General features: G+C 38.1%; 1 protein-coding gene across 3 annotated transcripts in view; it reads left to right on the top strand.

Annotated features, from left to right (window-relative positions):
- The window catches only part of TLN2 (talin 2), a 203837-nt gene that overhangs the window by 61661 nt on the left and 125253 nt on the right, over positions 1-16923 (top strand). For 2 of the 3 annotated variants that reach the window (XM_055806974.1, XM_055806968.1), the window contains exon 3: positions 2447-2529. The exons of the other annotated variant lie outside the window; for it this stretch is intronic. The gene's annotated coding sequence lies outside the window, so the exon portion shown is untranslated. The remainder of the gene's footprint in view (positions 1-2446; positions 2530-16923) is intronic. 3 annotated transcript variants of the gene reach the window in all.

Raw genomic sequence — 16923 nt, 5'->3', positions numbered from 1 at the left:
CATATGCATTGTTTGTTCCTTCCCTTGATGTAAAATGTTAGGAGTATGGTTCTTTCACCTCTTTCCTTCCCAGTCACATTTCTGAATAAACATTTACATGAGTAGATAGACCCTCCTGGCACACTACAAAAAATAAATTTCTAGTTCACCATATTTGGTTTATAGGTTGAAAACAAGATCCATTTTAAATTTTTTTTAAAAGCACAATTCTGTTATTGAACTGCATCTGAAAAGAGCAGATTTCAAAGCAGTTTCCCAACCATTTATATCACAATGATGCTAAACAAATGGCAGTTATTGAATTGGAAGATTTATGTGGGGGCCTTACGTGGGTGTGACAAGAAAGAAGCATATTGGCGTGGTCACTTCATTCTCTGCTGCATCAGATTCTGTTGTCCCCTTGTTGTGGTATGTTCTTCAGACACGCTTTTTTTTTTTTTTTTTTATACAAACCTTTGGACTTGTATAGTGTCAACCTTAATTGACGAAGGCTCTGAGTAGAGGTGAAAATGCTTCCAGCCTAGTGCTTGGTGCTCTCAGAACTTGGGGATTTGAAAGGGCTTCTGACACCTTTGTCAACAAAGGACTGAAAATGAAGAAAGGTATCAATGTTGCAAGTGACTGACATATCTCACAATCGCATTTGAAACAAATTTTAGAATTTTAAAATATGTGCAAGTATGGAGACGTTAAATAGTAGTTTCCAGGAAGCAGAAGGGCTGGTGAGTTCATGGGCTGTACTGAACAGGACTTGGGCATGTTACTGTAATACAAATGTGTGCATTACGGATAAATGCCCATACGCTGGTACAGCCGCCTAAGGGAACGCATTAGATATGCATTCTGTGCACTGAACTTGCTTTTATCCTGACCTTAAACTTATCAGAAAATGCAGGGTGGTGGCACACCTTTTAATTAAAGTTAATTGTACATTATTTGTGCATTACTGGAGACATGGTAGATGTTGAAAATTTGAATGAATATGGATTAGGGGTCTAAATTTCAAGGTATCATACTACTACAATGCCAGTTTCAATGGAGGTGATGCATTGGTTGCTGAAATAATTGTCCTAACGTAGACTGCATTTACTCTGACCTGCAGTAAATCTGTTAACCTGCAGTTAATAGTTGTGTCAGCATAGAGCTGATGTTGCTTAAAAGTCCACTTAAAGGAAAAAAAATCACTTTCATAATGAACCCAGACCTGAAAAACATCCTGATGAATTTATTCTATCAGAAATCTTTTTGCCAGCTTTGATTGGTGAAAATTTACGAGAATTCTTTTGTTGCTGTAGGCGTTTCTCAGCTAAGAGGCATTCCTTCTTCTGTAGCTGTGTACATGTGTGACTTCATTCTTTAACTTCCTGGTCTTTCTAAATGAATACATAAACTAGTTTCGAATTTGGATAGCTGTTGTGGATCAGAACTTCACCTGAATTTTTTAGTTGCAGTAAGGGAGTGCTCCAAGAGATCTCAAAGTGGGATAGAAGCCTTCCATAACCAGCCTGTGTGCAAGGAGCGTACACAGGACCTTGCTAGCAGGAAGATCTAGGCCATCTTCTGTTTGCCCAGGCGTATTACTGTGCCTGGAAAAATGATCGGTCTTTTAAACTTTGAGGTGATGGAAGAGAAGGTGGTGTTTTTTTCTGTGGGGGTCAGGGAGGGTGGAGTGGGAGTTGATTGCAGTTTATCAAAATAAATTGCAATTTATTTTGATGTTCAAACTGATTTGCCCATCCTCAGGAGATGAGTATTAAACCTGTGTGCTATATTGGCTTTTGTTTGGAGTAAAAGCTAACAAATGATCCTAAGAATCATAAAGAAAACAAAGTCTAAAAAACAAAGCGTAAAACCACCCAAACAACAAAGCCCACCTCCTCAAAAACAACAAAGCCCACCTCCTCAAAACAACCAATACCTTGAAATAGAGTTCTGTCATCTTTTAAAAGCAAACCAGAGTTATTAAATCTATTTTTGTGCAATCATACTCTCGGAAGGGAGATCATTGTGAAGGGAAATTGCCCAGAGAGGCTTGTGCTGTGCTGTTTTCTACCAAGTTGCTCCACACAGAGACCATAAAGCACAGAAAGGCACAGTTAATGCAAAGTGGACATCTTTGAGAGGTCAATGTGTTTATTTAATTTCTGTTTACACCCAGATTTGTGCTGCAAGTATATTGTCAAGTGACTAGACAATTTCAAGGTATACTCAGAGTTCATTTATTATGAGCTTTTAGAGTGAGTGATGTGGAAGCCTGGATTGAATTTTATTTTCTTGAACATAAAGCTATTCTCTTTGGCAATGCAAATTCCCGCTCCCAAAAAGAAAAGGAAACTTATAACTTCCTGAGTTGCTTCCTTTCCAGTGTGTTGGCAGAAGGTACTTTAAAACCAGAAATTAAGGGACTGGGGATAAGGAAGTAACTTGTTTGTATCTTGTGTTACAGACCTGGTTACTGGAAGCATTCCACATGGTCAAGCAGCACTTCCAGACAGGCTTATTTTCTATTAAATGAAGTTTAATTTTGAGGTAAGGTTCTGTTTAATTTTCTTTGTTATGCATATAATGACATAAAAATCCTACAGTAATTAAAAACTTTTGTTTGCTGCCTGTATGTATTAGTGTAATGTTTTCTTTAGAGAATGCATGAAAAGTATACAGCTGTGGCTGTGTTTGTGAGGAGAGAAATCAAGCTGAAAAAGAAAAGCGATGCATGAATATTCAAGCTCCAAGTAAACATTGAAATTAACAGCCAGGAGACTAACCTGACCATTACAGCTATTGACTATTTTTAAACAGTTTCCAGGGAGACTGGGGAATATGATCATATAATGAATGAGTTCTCTAAGCCTCAGCAGAAAGGGCCATGCCTTTCATTGGTATGAGAACAAATAGCTCAGAAGATGACTTAACTTTGTTTCATCTTAGTACATGTAAGAGAGCTGACAAAAAGAACAAGAAAAAATCACTGCTGGAATAACTTCACAGATACATTACCATTACTGTACTGTAATGCTTTGAGAAGAGAATGTCACAGAGCAGTAAGACTGGCTCTGGGCAAAATGTTGATAAATCTTGTTCCTGATTCTTCTTCTCTGGAGTTACTTTGACCTTGTACGCATTACTGTTCTAAACCTGTCTCTGGCTTTGACTGCTCATCTGGAAATGGTGCTTGTAATACTAAAAGGTCGCTAATGGAATTTTGTCCTGCTATTTTCCATGTTTGAAAAATGTCTTCAGTGAACTTCCAAAGCAGCCTATAATTAAAGCAGCATGTCAGTTTATATCAGATATGTCTAAGTACAAGGTTAAATGAAGTAAAATCACCAAAAAGTAAATAGTTATTTAGGATATGCACTTCATCATAGGTGCAAATCTTAAGAGAAGGCTAGATGGTTACCTACATTGTTTTGTTCTTGTTATTACCCAGCTAGAGCTAAATATTTACAGAGCATTCTTATAATCCATCCAGCCTGTCAGCAAGACCCTTGGAACTATTGTATTTTTAAGAACTAACACTGCATTAAGTTCTCTTTTGCAATGTCTCTGTTTTCCTCATTTCACTGATGCTGCTGTCAGATCAGTTATCAATTGTGGTATGAAATAACCTGGCTAAAGATCTTAATTAGCTTTTGATTTTAGAAATTCCTAAAAAAAGTATTATCTCTTTGTGTAGTTAGACTTACTGTGTATGGCTGTACAACTGATTGAACTGGATTGGTAACTACTTGCTTGTCAGACTAAACAGGTGCTTTTGGGACTGTTGTTGGTTTCTTAACTGTGAAAGATTCCCCCAAGAAATGGGGGATTTCCCTCCCTTCTGTCAGCAATGTCAGTGCTGCTGGCCATTGTGTAGGTAAGTGAGCAGTGGGAGAGTAAACTTGTACTCAGGAAATTCAGTGACTTCTTCACATGGGATATTGGTTAACTGATGGAACAATATCCCAGTAGTAGCAGAAAGTAACCATAGTCACTAGTGAAATCACCACCAGTGAAGAATCTGAATAGTAAGGAATGCTTCAAGCCTTTGTCATGCGTACACTAGAAGGAAAACAAAAGCTAAAATTTCTGAAAAGTCTTTACGTCTGCTTTAAATGTTATGTGATTGTCTTTGCAGAAATTCCATTCATTAGAAGGCTTTTTGAGAGTTAATGGCATGTGTTTACTTGGCATTTACTAACACAAAAATGGCCAAGGAAGCTGATTTTTGCCTCTTTGCCATGATTCAGGGGTTTTTCTGCATCAGGTAGTTCAGATACTGAGACATGAGAAACTTGATGTTGAGGAAAACTTGTCCTTATACAACTTTAATAGGGTGGCTCGCTTGTCAATACGGAATGAATTTGGAAAGCTACTTGTGTTGTTGCTTTTGAGTAGATTGGCTAGCAGTTCTCTGAGAAGAAAATCTTAATGCTTCTTAATTTAGTTAAAAGCCATATCAGATTGTAAAGCAGCAGAGGCAAACAAAATGTTTGCACTGGATGGTAAGCAAAATAAAACCTATCTTTTTAAAAAAAGGAGAGAAGAAAAAAAAGCAGTGTGTGTGCTGAATTGTTCTTACTTTTTCTTTCATAAGGGAAAACATTCTAAAATACTGTTATAGGAAAATGTACCTCCATGTCCTAATCCATATTAGACAACATTAGTTCTTAAAGGAAAAAACCCACCCAAAACCAAAACCATGTTTTGCTTGGGGATTAGCTCACCAGAGTATGCTGTTTACTTCTATGAAACTGAAAAAAATGAAGTCACATTTATTTTAGTATGTTTTACCATTTCTCTTATTTTAATAGTTGTGCTAGTTGAATAACTTCTTTTAAAGCAATACTGATACTGTGATGCATGAAATGCTTATGGACTTACTCCAAGGGTGAATATTGAGTGTCAGCATGTAACTTCTGCTGCAGCCCTTACAGTTATATAGGGCAAGCAGATCACAGTTAGGTCTTGTGCTACAAGAATTCTGGAGTGTTGCTCCCTTCGTTCTGAGGTTTTGTTCAGTTTGGATTTTTTGATGGTGACGCATGGATGGTGGTGGTTTAAACTAACCAATTAAAAAATAAGTCTTCGTAAACCACACTTTCACCAATGGTGAGCTGGTTTTAAGTAACCACCCTCTATCACTGCATCAAGGGGATTTCCATGCACTGCATGTGTTTGAATATTCAAAATCATCACCCCAAGATGGAAAGCTTTTTAATTCACTTCTGTTCTGTGGACCAAAACTTTCAAAAAAGGCTTTGTGGAGTTTGTAAGTACAAGAACATGCAAATATGTACGATTTTAGTTCTGGGAACACGTGGACAAAAGATGAAAATAGTCAAAAGGCTATTGAATGACTGACTGGAAGCACTGGAAGAAAGTGCTCAAGTGAAAATACAGTAAATTGGTTTATTGTTAAAATAACTTCTCTGAGACACCTTTATCTTTTTCGTATGTGATCCAAACAAGAAATCACAACTTTTTACTGATACTGTTATTTAGGGGGAATAAATAATCAGGTCACAAGTTTTCTAGCTCTCTTCAGGGTGAATGAAAAATTCTGTTTAATCTTGTAACTTTCATTAAAATAGCAGTGCATAACTAACTTCTCTTAACTCCTCTAAGTTTCCAGTGTTATGATTATTGAGGCTTAGCAAAATGTAAGCTTTGTCTTGAATGTGAGAAAGTCTTAAGTAATTTAAACTTGGTTTCACGTTCTCAGGAAAAGCGTTGAGTGAACACCTAGTAGAAGGTGGCATTGTTGAAGGCCTGTGCTGGTTCTGACGGAGTAGGTGGGGAGGGAGAGTCTCAGGGGGAAGATGGTTCAGGCAAAGCAAATCCGTGGCAGCATCCGAGTCTTCCTGAACAGTGTCCTAAACCCAAGCAGGGTGTTCCTTGCAGGGGTTATTAATCATGTCACTTAAACATTGAAGTTGCACTTCCAGCAGCTGCTGTAACACACCTTCCTCAAGGAACGGGCGCTCCAGTGAAGACCAGCTGTGACACAGCACATAATAAGCAAGTAGGAGAATGCAATAAAACTGAGCTTCCTGCTAAAGCTGGATAATTTCCAGATATATTTTAATATCTGGCTTTCTTGGTGATTTTTCAATATTTAATTTCAGTATTTTAGTGCTTTTATTCCCCCTCATTTTAAATGACATGTATATTTTATACTGAGTGAACAGGATGTAAATAGAACTTGAAACTGTGAAGAAATCTGTTTTGATGTTTTAATGTGAAATATGGAGTGGATTGGGAAATAATGATTGTCGTAGGCAAGAAAAGTGTTACACACGAAAACATTTCACTCCTGTCTCACCTAGTTGTTACAGTAGGGTGCATCTAAGAGGGAAAGGATTGGAGCTGCACAAGCAAATAAAATACAACAGCATAAAAGGATTTTTTTCCTGTAACAGAACATCTCTGTGTAAGAGTAAGAGGGATGTGGAAGGCTTGAAAAAGTAGGTCAATTAATCTCATGTTTATGAGTAAGAATTCTAGTGTAGGTTTAATTGTGTAGTGCTGAGTGAATGCTGTACATCATCCAGGTACATAGTATAAGATTTAGCACAATGCTTAATTCTAAATATGTTTAGATAAATACCTTGTAAAAATCAGTGATTCATGGCATTTCTTTTATTAACTGTGGTAGTAGTCCCCCCACCCCTCAAAAAAAACCCCAAACCACCAGTGCCACAAGTATCAGCAATTGTACTGAAGTTTAACTTTAAATTTTCCCATTGAAAATTTTCTCTATATTCTTCTGCTGCTAGTCCATGGATAGGAATACTTCAGATTTTTGGAGTATTGCATTATTAATCAGACTGTATATGTATAATTCAATATGAGCAATCCAATGAGCATTCCTTTGCAACTGGAGTTGATTAATGATACTGAGCCTGCAGTAACTATAAGGAGGTTATATTTTAAATGTTTGATGCATGTTGTTGAGATCTTTAAATTTACAGCTGAAGTTGTCAGCCATTCAGTCAGTGACGATGGTGCAGGGAGGAAGAGCAGGAGGGCCGCTTTGACCCTGAGTGCACTCAGTGCATGAGACAACGTATTAGGGAATTGTGTACGTGCCTCAGTCCCTTTCCAATGGGAAACTTTCTCAGTGATAGGCAAGACTTAAAAGCCAAGATGATTTTTAGGGATGTACATGTATATGTGCTATCATAAATGCACATACAGGTATGCTGTGTTTATGTAACATCAGTGTGTTTGTATGTACAAACCTAAAAATACAAATAGTAGATCAAAGCCAAGTAGTGCTTCTGAAATTGAGAGTTGGTGTATCATTAAACGTGTTATCTACTGTGTCAGTCGCTTTAATACTTTTTTTGCTAACATACATGTTTTTAAAAATAAAGCTGAGTTCTTTAACAGTTTGATTGTGAACACGCTGTGTGTTTCTACAGTTGTGGTTTATTTGTTCCTTTTCAGGTGGTAGTAGACACCAAAATAGTTAACAGATCTTTATTAAATATTGGCATAACCTCTTGTCCATATACATTGTGCTTTGTTTTTGCTATAGAAAACAGTGTGCTTTGCACCGTGTGCAGAAGATAACCTGATGAGATCAGATAAAGATGGATGGATATGGATTTCTATTTAAAAATACACCCCTCCTTGTGTCTTTGAAGTATGAAGTTAGGAGGATGATGTTATAATATACTCTAGTTTCAAGTACAACTCTCTTGATATTTCACAACATTAATAGCACCTTAGGTTTAGGAATTCTGTTGGTCTTATTGTTCTCAGCCAAAAACAATTTTCAAAACTCATTTAAACACTTAAAAGAAAATAAACAGAAAATGTAAGATAGATATGACATAGGACCTTGTGAACAGTCTTCTGTTTCTCAGAAGAGAAGTGCTGGTTCCCGACAAGGCCCATTTGCTGGGTGGCAAGTTGAGCCAAATCTCACAACAAACAAAATTCCCTGATTCTGTAGCTACTTGGAGCTGGCGAGGTTTTACACAGCGATAGAAAGAATGAACCTCCCCACACAGCTGTCCCCTATAATGTTATTTATCCAATTGTCATCTTAATTTCTGTCTTAACTTTTATGGATTTATTTTGGAAGTGCCTCAAACTCCTCGTGGAAGTCAGCAGTAAAAATGAAAGTTTTGGCACAGGAGTAAGACCTGGGAACACCCTAGAAATTATATAAAAAAGGAAACTAAATCAATTGGCTGTGTGATGTTGTCTGCAGAACTTAGCACTGAGCTCTCCTCTGAAACTGGGAAATGAGAAATGTGAATTATAATGGAATGAAAAATACATGTTCAGCTGTTGGTTTTAGGTCTTTTAAATAAGTTGCTGTGAAGTCATTTTGTTGTGATTTTTGCCTTTAAGGATGTGGTCTGAGAGGGAGGTACTTTCAGGCTGTGTATTTAGAATCATTGGTGAATCTGAAATTTCTAACTGGGAAATCTTGTTGCCCTACTTATTGTAGCCTTCCTTAGCATAAGATGATATTAATGGAAAAATCTGTTCACAAATAGAAATCCTACAGGGAGAATAAGTCAGTGTCTGTCCCTGATTTGCAGCTCGGATGCTTGAATTGCAGGACTACTTCTGCAGAAGCACTTCTGACAATCTGCGGCTTTCCCACCTAAATAGCCGTTAAGTAAAAAAATCTTTAGTCTTGCAGAGGGCTACTTGGTGAGTGTCTCCTAGGTAGCTGTCAAAGGTTGATCCCAGCTGAAACAAGTGGAAGCCCTAGCTGGAACTTCATGTCTTTGGGTAGAAAATTGTATTTGTAGTTGCAAATTGGATCTCAGGTTGATTTCCCTTTAATTGCTGTCTACAATCAATGGAAGCAGTGATGATGACACATTATTTTTCCCACCTGCACTGGGAAAACAAGCTTCTCTCCTTTTTATGCAACTACTTTTTTATTGCCCTCTGGTCTTTTTGTCTACATTGCAGAGGGTGGTGGCTTAAATCTTTGAGGAGGCAGTATATAGTGCAGAATACTGGAATGAAATTGGAGTGATGTGTAATGGTCCAAGATGGTGTTGATTCCTTTGTGGTTCCTGTTTGATCTATGAATTTTCCTGCTAAACTGCTTTCTTCATCGATGTCATTGATGATCAGCTGAGGTGGAGGAGGGCCTGGTAGATCATTTTATTCTGACTTAAGAGCCCGAGTTTTCTGGAGGGACTGTTTCTGTGGAGAATGCACTCATTAATCCCCTTCTGGATAGCACAGTGACAGTGGCAACTGGAATTCAAGGCATTTTGTACCTGTTACAAACACTAGCCTAACAGCCTGTCTTTTCAGTTGTGTACGTGCAAGTGTGTCTGTGTGTGTTCATACACATCTGTTCATATATGCATGTATGCCTATGTGTGTAGGAGTAGAATGAGTTTGAGACTGTAGAATGAGAATTTATTCCATATATAGCACATATCTAGTGGTTTTGGGTTCTGCTGAGTAATGCATTTTAAGACCCTTACGAGAGCTAATCATTACGAGACACAAGAATCATCTGGTGTTTTAGGTACCTCTGGAAACAGGCTTTGCTAAGAAAAATAATGGAATATCTGAATTCAGGCTCAACCATTTGAAGCCTGCCAAGCTGTCTTTGAGCTTTTCCATAAGATCACTGCCAGAGCCTGTTTCATGAGCACATTTGATGTAGGAGGAGGTTTGACCTTAGATTAGCACGCAGTTGGCAGTGTGCTAGGCTAAGTATAATCTAATTGACATGTAATGTTTGCGCACGCTGTTACACCCTGATAAAAATTCAGCAGTGTTTTATGATCTCTTCCTTTCTGTCTCTGTTGTAGGAGTAGCAGCTGCTTTGGGGCTCGATTGTGGTCTCTTCAGACATTTAGGTTTTCCTCAAGCTTAAACACGTTCAGAAATTTTCATAAGGATTACACCAGCTTTTAATTTCCTTCCTTTCTTATCCCGTAGTTGTGAGGTTTTTACCTTGGGGGTATGGAGTACTCTTGGAGCTGGAGTGCAATGAATGCTATGGTGCTTCCTTCAGACATTCATTAATGTACATTAGCTTTCTCATGTCTACATCTCTGTGTTCTCCTGTTTTGTGGCTGTGACAGAGATGCTGATTTGACAGGTGCAAGTGCAGTCCTTGCTCAGCTTTTTAGTTTTCATTAGTTTCGGTGATTCTGGTAGTCACTGGGCATTCTGCAGTCTGTTACAACAGGTCTTGTTCCGTTCTTTGGCTACTCTTTTTTCCACATGATTTCCTCAAAGTTCTTTTGACTAGACATTCCCTGTTTCTTTCTTCTGTTGAAAAAGTGCTCTTATTTATCAAAAAACACAGAAAAGCCTGATGTTTCTACCAGAAATTTGGTGTTTAAAGAAAATCCTTACAACAGGTATTCAGCCTTTGAGGCGGCATGAAATGGTTAAGTATTGAGACACTGGTTTTCCTTCTCTTCTTCCTCCTCTGTTCAGTTGCTAGCATCAGTAAATCAAATGATCATGCACTAAGCTCATTCGAGCTTGCTGCAATACCATCTGCAACTCCATTTGTATTCTAGATATTGTAAACCATGGTTGGTAACTGTATTCATAGTAAATATCAAGTAGGTGATGGAGGTTGAAAGAGCAGGAAAAGCTTTTTTTAGTAGCTATTTAAATGTGTTGGAAGGAGATCGCATGATTTGCTGTTTTTCGATTTGACATGTTTTATGAATGCATCGTTTGATCCTAGACTGTGTGTAAACTGTTACAAATACTTCCCCAGCATTTGCCAGGTTATGAGGAAGTTATCACAATTCTGTGTGACCACCTTTCTAGCGGGGGATGTATGTTAGATTGGTATTGCTGTCTTTGCTGACATGCAAATTTTTTGTTGATTTTTACTATTTTCTGTAAACTCTGTTATCTCTGTGATGTGAAAATTCGTAAAGAATGAGGTTTTATACAGAAATTGGATTAATCTCATATTGATTCCAAATTGTGATTGCTTGTAGGCAAAAATTGTCTGGATAATACTGTAGTAGATGGGATTGAGACCAGAGTATTTAAGAGGTAGAAACATAACTGCATTAATTATAATTTAAATTCAAGTAGTGATTGGCTTTGTTTAGAATTCTCCAATAAATATTATTAGGTGGAAAGATAAGTGTGCTAAAGTATTCACTGCGGTGAACTACATGATGCTAATGGGGAAAAAAAAAGCTGTTAAACTTTTTGACTTGATATGGATTGTTTTATTTCCTCTTATTTCTTTTCTGTACTTTTTTTTTTTTTTTTGAAACGTGATTTGGTCTGATAGTGAGGGAATAAGAGAGTAATAGCTCAAGTTTTGAAAAACAGTTCATATACCCAGGTATTCTAATTGACTTAAGCCAAGTGTGCAGTGTCTTGGCTTCTAACATCCCACACTTTGTTGCAAGAATCAGTCCAGCAGTGTGTGGGGTAGTTCCGATGGATGTGGCTATGTAAAGTAAAGGTTGAAGAAATGCCATTAGTGAATCGTTCTGGTGGTCTTGCCTGACAGTTTGATCCTTGACAACCTGCCTCTTCATGGAACTTCCAACAGGCAGAGAGGAATTGCATGGGCTAGTTCCCATTGTTCGCTCCATGTCTTTTCAGGATTGTTTTTGCAAGGGTCTCTCTGGCCAGTCCTTTCCAGTGAATTGCCATGGTCCTTTGTTGCTAAAAACTCCATGCTATGACTCCCATCTCAGGCCTCTTCAATAACGTTCTGCACAGAAAAAAGTTGCATTGGGTTGAGTCAGTAGGATCGCTGGTTTTGTCCAATTGTTTTTGCAGGGAGAAATGAATGTGAAATTTCAACACTGGTAACACTCTGCCTAAGTGACACCAAAAATGTATCTCTGAGTCTGAAACGTGTCTCTGGGAAGCGCTTAGTGGGTTTTTTCCATTTTGACTCCAGGCCCATAACCATATGTTCTGGTTCATATTAGGAATACAACAGGGAATTACTTTGCTTGCAACAAATTCTGTTAGAAGTACTGCTGCCAGCTTGGTTGGTAGGTTGATGTTGACTCTTTTGCAGTTTTAACCTTTGGGCTTTTTTTGTCTTACCCTAATTTGGGCTTTTGTCAGCTGGGTAATTTTACTCATGTTTCCTTTGGTGTGTGCTTCGTTCTGTTTCAAGGCGACATGTCCATGATGACAGCAGAGTTTTGTGTACACAACAAGTTTAAATTTAAAATATCTGAGAGTTGCTGGAAAACAACAATGGTACTTGATGTTAGGCACAGTAAGAGGTGCTTAAATATTAAAGCAAAACTCGACTCTATAAAATGTTATTATGTACAGGTCAGAGAATCAAATACCTAAAGTATTAGAAACCTTAGTAGTTCAACCCTGTCATAGTTGACTGTACCGTATGGCTTCTTATATGCTTTCTAATACTGTCTGATTCTTATTATGATTCTCCTTAATCCTGTATTAGCATGTGGTAGTTTCTTGAATGACCGCATCATATTTACCTCAGTAAGCCCTAAGATTTTGTGTTTACTGCACATAGTTACCTATTCTTAGTTTCTATTAATTGTTTCTATTAGTTTCGATTAACCTGTCACAGTAGGCTATCAGCACAATATGTTGTTCTTTACTTTTGCAGCAATGTTTTATTGTTGGAACTGTAGTAAGTATCTGACTTGTACAAAGGGCACATAGTGGCAGGGTTTAACAAGAAGACAGGACCCATCAGTACCTGATGCTGTTTGTGTTCAGGCAGATGTAATGTGTTATGGAGGTTAGTGTTAGGTTGCATGCTGAGCATTTGGGATGGGAGGGCTTTGTACTGATATAACAAGTTCTGGACTTACATCCTGGTAGGAAAGACAGATAGCATTCAGTATCCCCTTAACTGCCTTTTTTTTAATTTATTTGTTTGTTTGTTTTTTAATCACTGTCTCAAGGGAAAAGACACTATGGGAATGAATGTTTCCTATGACAGTGATTTTGCTATCATTTGTATCACTGACAACCTCAGTAGATGCTGAAGGTTTAAGTAAAAATAGTAGCTCAAGCACTTGAATTTATATTGAACTATACAGTTTTAAAGTTCACTTCATCTTTTGATATATGGCTTTTTTAACATAGGATGAGCTTTAGCACACTCTGTGTACTTAAACAGAGAAAATTTGGGTTAGCTTGCCTGAAGAGTGGCTATAACTTTCTGACTAGGACCTGCTTTGCTTAATACAAATGACAGTCAGCCTTTAAACCCTCATCCTAAATTTTCACTAAATGACTGAGCTCTTTGCCGAGCATCCTGCTTTCCAAATAGGCCTGCAAGAAATAATGGTTTTCCAAATCGGGAATCCCTTTGCCTTCATCCTCAATTTGTGAAGCTTCTGAATGAGCAGATGAGGTTCATCATGGAGGTGATGGTTTGGTTGTCAGTGACTACCAGTTCTGTGTAGTCCTCCCTCAAGTTCTTCTGGGCTTATTAAACAGGTGGAGTGCCAACTTGCTGGGTTACAGTTGCATTCATTCAAATACCATTTTTAAATGTTTACTTTTTTCCCTCCCTCACCTCCTATTTCAGTGAACTGTTTTAAATGATGGTGTTAACCGATTGCTGGGATAAATGGATGAAAGCCTACTGAAACCAGTTTCAGTGCCTGTTAAATCCTCCATTTCAGATCAAATCGGTGATGGCTGAGAGAACTATTCCACATAAACCCCATGATGGGACTGGCAAAAAATAATTTTACTTGAGCCTCACTAATTTCATTGTTTTGTGTAGCAAAGGCTGTTTCTGAAGATTTGTCTACTCCATCAAGTTCTGGATCATAATGCTGATCAAAATGATCAGTATGGACTTATTTCAGTGGCTAAGTGGCTTTTATTTTATTCAGTACTTCAACTTCCATGGTGAATAAAGAATGTTGTTTTTAAAGCTTGTGAGAAACTTGAGCGGACCATTAGTTGCCTTCATGTTCCCTAAGGTAGGTAATTGAGTGACGTATGTGTGAAGTAACTGCTGACTGCCATTCTCCTTCAAGAAAATGATCAAAAAGTTCCAGGACGGCATCAGGTGATGTTCAGGAGGGTGGGAGGAAAGCATCAGAAGAATCCTCATGTGTTTTACCATGATATTGTATCTGGAACTTAAAAATACTGTTTCTGGACCTGAAGAAAAAGATTCATTCATTTTCTTTTGAATGGGCAGAGTATATTACTGCACAAAACTCATAACATATTCTAAGCTCTGCCTATGCATGTCACTTAAAAAATAAAAAAATAAGGAAATGCAGAGTAATACTTAGACCACAGTAGGTCAGCCCAAGAGGTTGTATCCTGGCTGTGTCATTTAATGACTAAATTAACAACTCTGACTAGTTTATTACATCCTACTTTGGGGCATTTGCCAAGAATGGCAGGCATAGTTCAGACCTTTGAGTGGTTTTGAATTGATTCAGTGAAAAAAAAGCATTGAAGTGAGTGTGATCAAAGGTTGTAACATGGACATAAAGACTTAAAAATTGTCCTTCAAAACTTTCTAACATTTCAGCAGTTGAAAAGGGTATGCATATGCAGAACTGTGCAAGCCTGAATTTAACAGCCCACTTGGTAGTTCAACCTATTACTGTTGTTAGTATGATTTAGGATCTGTGGGTGAAATGCTTCAAATAATCAAATCTCCTGCTTTGGAAAATCAGTTTCTATCAGCTTAACTCTTCAACAGAAAAGAAAGTATTGTTCTTCATTTATTTTTCTTATCCTATAATTTACCTATGTGCTCTTACATCATCAGAAATCAGAAATTATGTTGGAAGCTGTGTAAGTATATATCCCACTGTAAGCAAGTTACAGCTCTTGTGATGGCACTAGATTAACCTTACAAGCAGTATTCTGGTTTAAAAAAATAAAGACAAACACCCCTAACAACAAACCCCTCAAAAAACCCCAAAACAACAACAGCAAAAACCCCACCAAAAAAAAAAAAAAAGTAGTCTTCTATACCTCAGATACTGGTTTTAATTATACTCCTGGAATATGTTAACATCTTTACTACCATCTTCCTGAGGACTCTTTTAAAAGAGCTCCTCTCTACTTCAGGAACATTTAATTTGGAGAGGAACCTAGAAAAAAGATGTTGATTCGCTTTTGATTCCTACAGAAACTCATGTTCTGTTTTCAGCTTTCTCCTGCAGTGTTCTTGCAAACTAAAAACAAAAGCCTGGAAGCCCCAAGCTCAGCTTCTGTTATCCAACAGCTGGTTCAGCTCTGGTTGGAAAATGAGATTCCTCCTGTAGTCCCTTGTAATTCGTACTTCCTTTTGAAGATACATGCGAGTAAGTTAGTTTGCAAATATGCCTTTTGACTTAAAAAGCAAACTGTAGTTGAATTGCTAATAAGCTGACTGTCCTATAAACAACTCTTAATTAGAATCAAATATTTTGGTCTCTTGCATAATTCTGCTTGGGGGTACTTCCCTGCTGGGTTCTTAGCAAAATAGATGCTGTTCCTCTACAGCTATAACGTGTGAACTGAGAACAACATGATTAGTGCTTACTAAGAATTAAAGCCTGCTTTCACAGTAGCCTTTCAAAGCTTGCCCTAGTTCACCTTCATTTTACTGGGTTTTTTTTTCAGGTGGTTTGTTTTTAAGATTCAGTATTGCACGCTACAGATAAATGCTGTGAATTTTTCCTGATACTCTTGAAGGTTTTAACTGTAAACTTGTTTATCAGGATGTGTGCTGTGCGTATGCAGGCATTGTGGTTGAGTCCAGCATTTCTCGGGGCAGGGGGGGCATATGAGAGGTCTTGCACTTTAATTGTCTGTGCACATTTAGAAACAGAAGATAAATGCTGTTTTGTGCTGTACAGTGTTAAGTTCCTTGTATTATAACTGATGGAAGGAAGGACTATGCTTTTTTTGCTTGCTTGTTCAAGCTTCAAGCGTTCTGACTAGGCACCCCAGACAGCATGCAGTGCCTGAGCTTGTCAGGCTCCTTTTGGACTCCCTAAGTTGGTATCTTTGTACTCATTGCCTTTAGAACATCATTTAGAACATCAGCTTATAATCTATTCATTTACTGCTCTTGCCTTTGTCTTTGAACTAATTAGAGGGAAACTTGAGGGTTTGGGGTTTTTTTCTCCTTTCCAGCCACCAGAAGAGTGCATACTGCTCCCTTCTCAACTCACTGACAAGATGCAATTTCCAGTCCAGTGTTTACAAGCGTGACACTTGCACACCAGTGATAGTTATTGCTGAAGCACCTCTTCACGCAGTTCTTGGTGCCATGGCAAAGCAGCTGACCAGCGGTGACATGTTCAGTGTCTTGTCCATCAACGAGTGGATGATGAGGGCCTTGCTATGACATATGTCCATATGTTTCAGGCATACAACCCACAGATGATCATTCAGCTCCTATACAGTGTTGTGTTGGAGAATCAGCCTAGTGTTCCAAGAAGGCATATTAGTAGCACCCCTTAAGCACCCTTGAGAGCCTTGTGGTATAAACGAGTTACAAATTGACAGCAGTGGAGCACTAAAGAGAGGGTGATCTTCCCTGGAAAGAAGCAGTGTGACCTTTTATATGTTAAGCACATAAGATGTCAACTAGTTTAAGTGCCACTGTGGGTATGTAGTAATATGTGTGTTGTTATCCTCCATGCCTGTGCAATCATCTGCCCACTTGCCTGCCTTGTGGTTTCATCATCCTTGGTTCTGAAGGATGATGCTTTCATTTACATTCATAATTCTGGAAGTACCATATGTAGCTGTCAGTACAGCTGGGTTTGTATTTTTGAGTGCCTTTTGCTTAAGGAGGTCTTACTGGGCTGGGCACCAGTCCACTAAAGAAGTATTTGGTATTTTGGAGTAGAATTAGGCGTTCAGCAGTGAGGAAAACAGACAACGTAATGTGTCCTGATTTCCTGATGCCCTGGGACAGCAGTTGGGTGGGGGGAGTACTGAAAAGAATAGAGAACTTCTGTCCCACTGGATTTTCTTACA

Source organism: Falco peregrinus, chromosome 1, assembly GCF_023634155.1.
Source record: "Falco peregrinus isolate bFalPer1 chromosome 1, bFalPer1.pri, whole genome shotgun sequence".
Taxonomy (NCBI): domain Eukaryota; kingdom Metazoa; phylum Chordata; class Aves; order Falconiformes; family Falconidae; genus Falco; species Falco peregrinus.
Note: the sequence above shows the minus strand (reverse complement) of the source record. Positions and strands in the feature narration are given on the sequence as shown.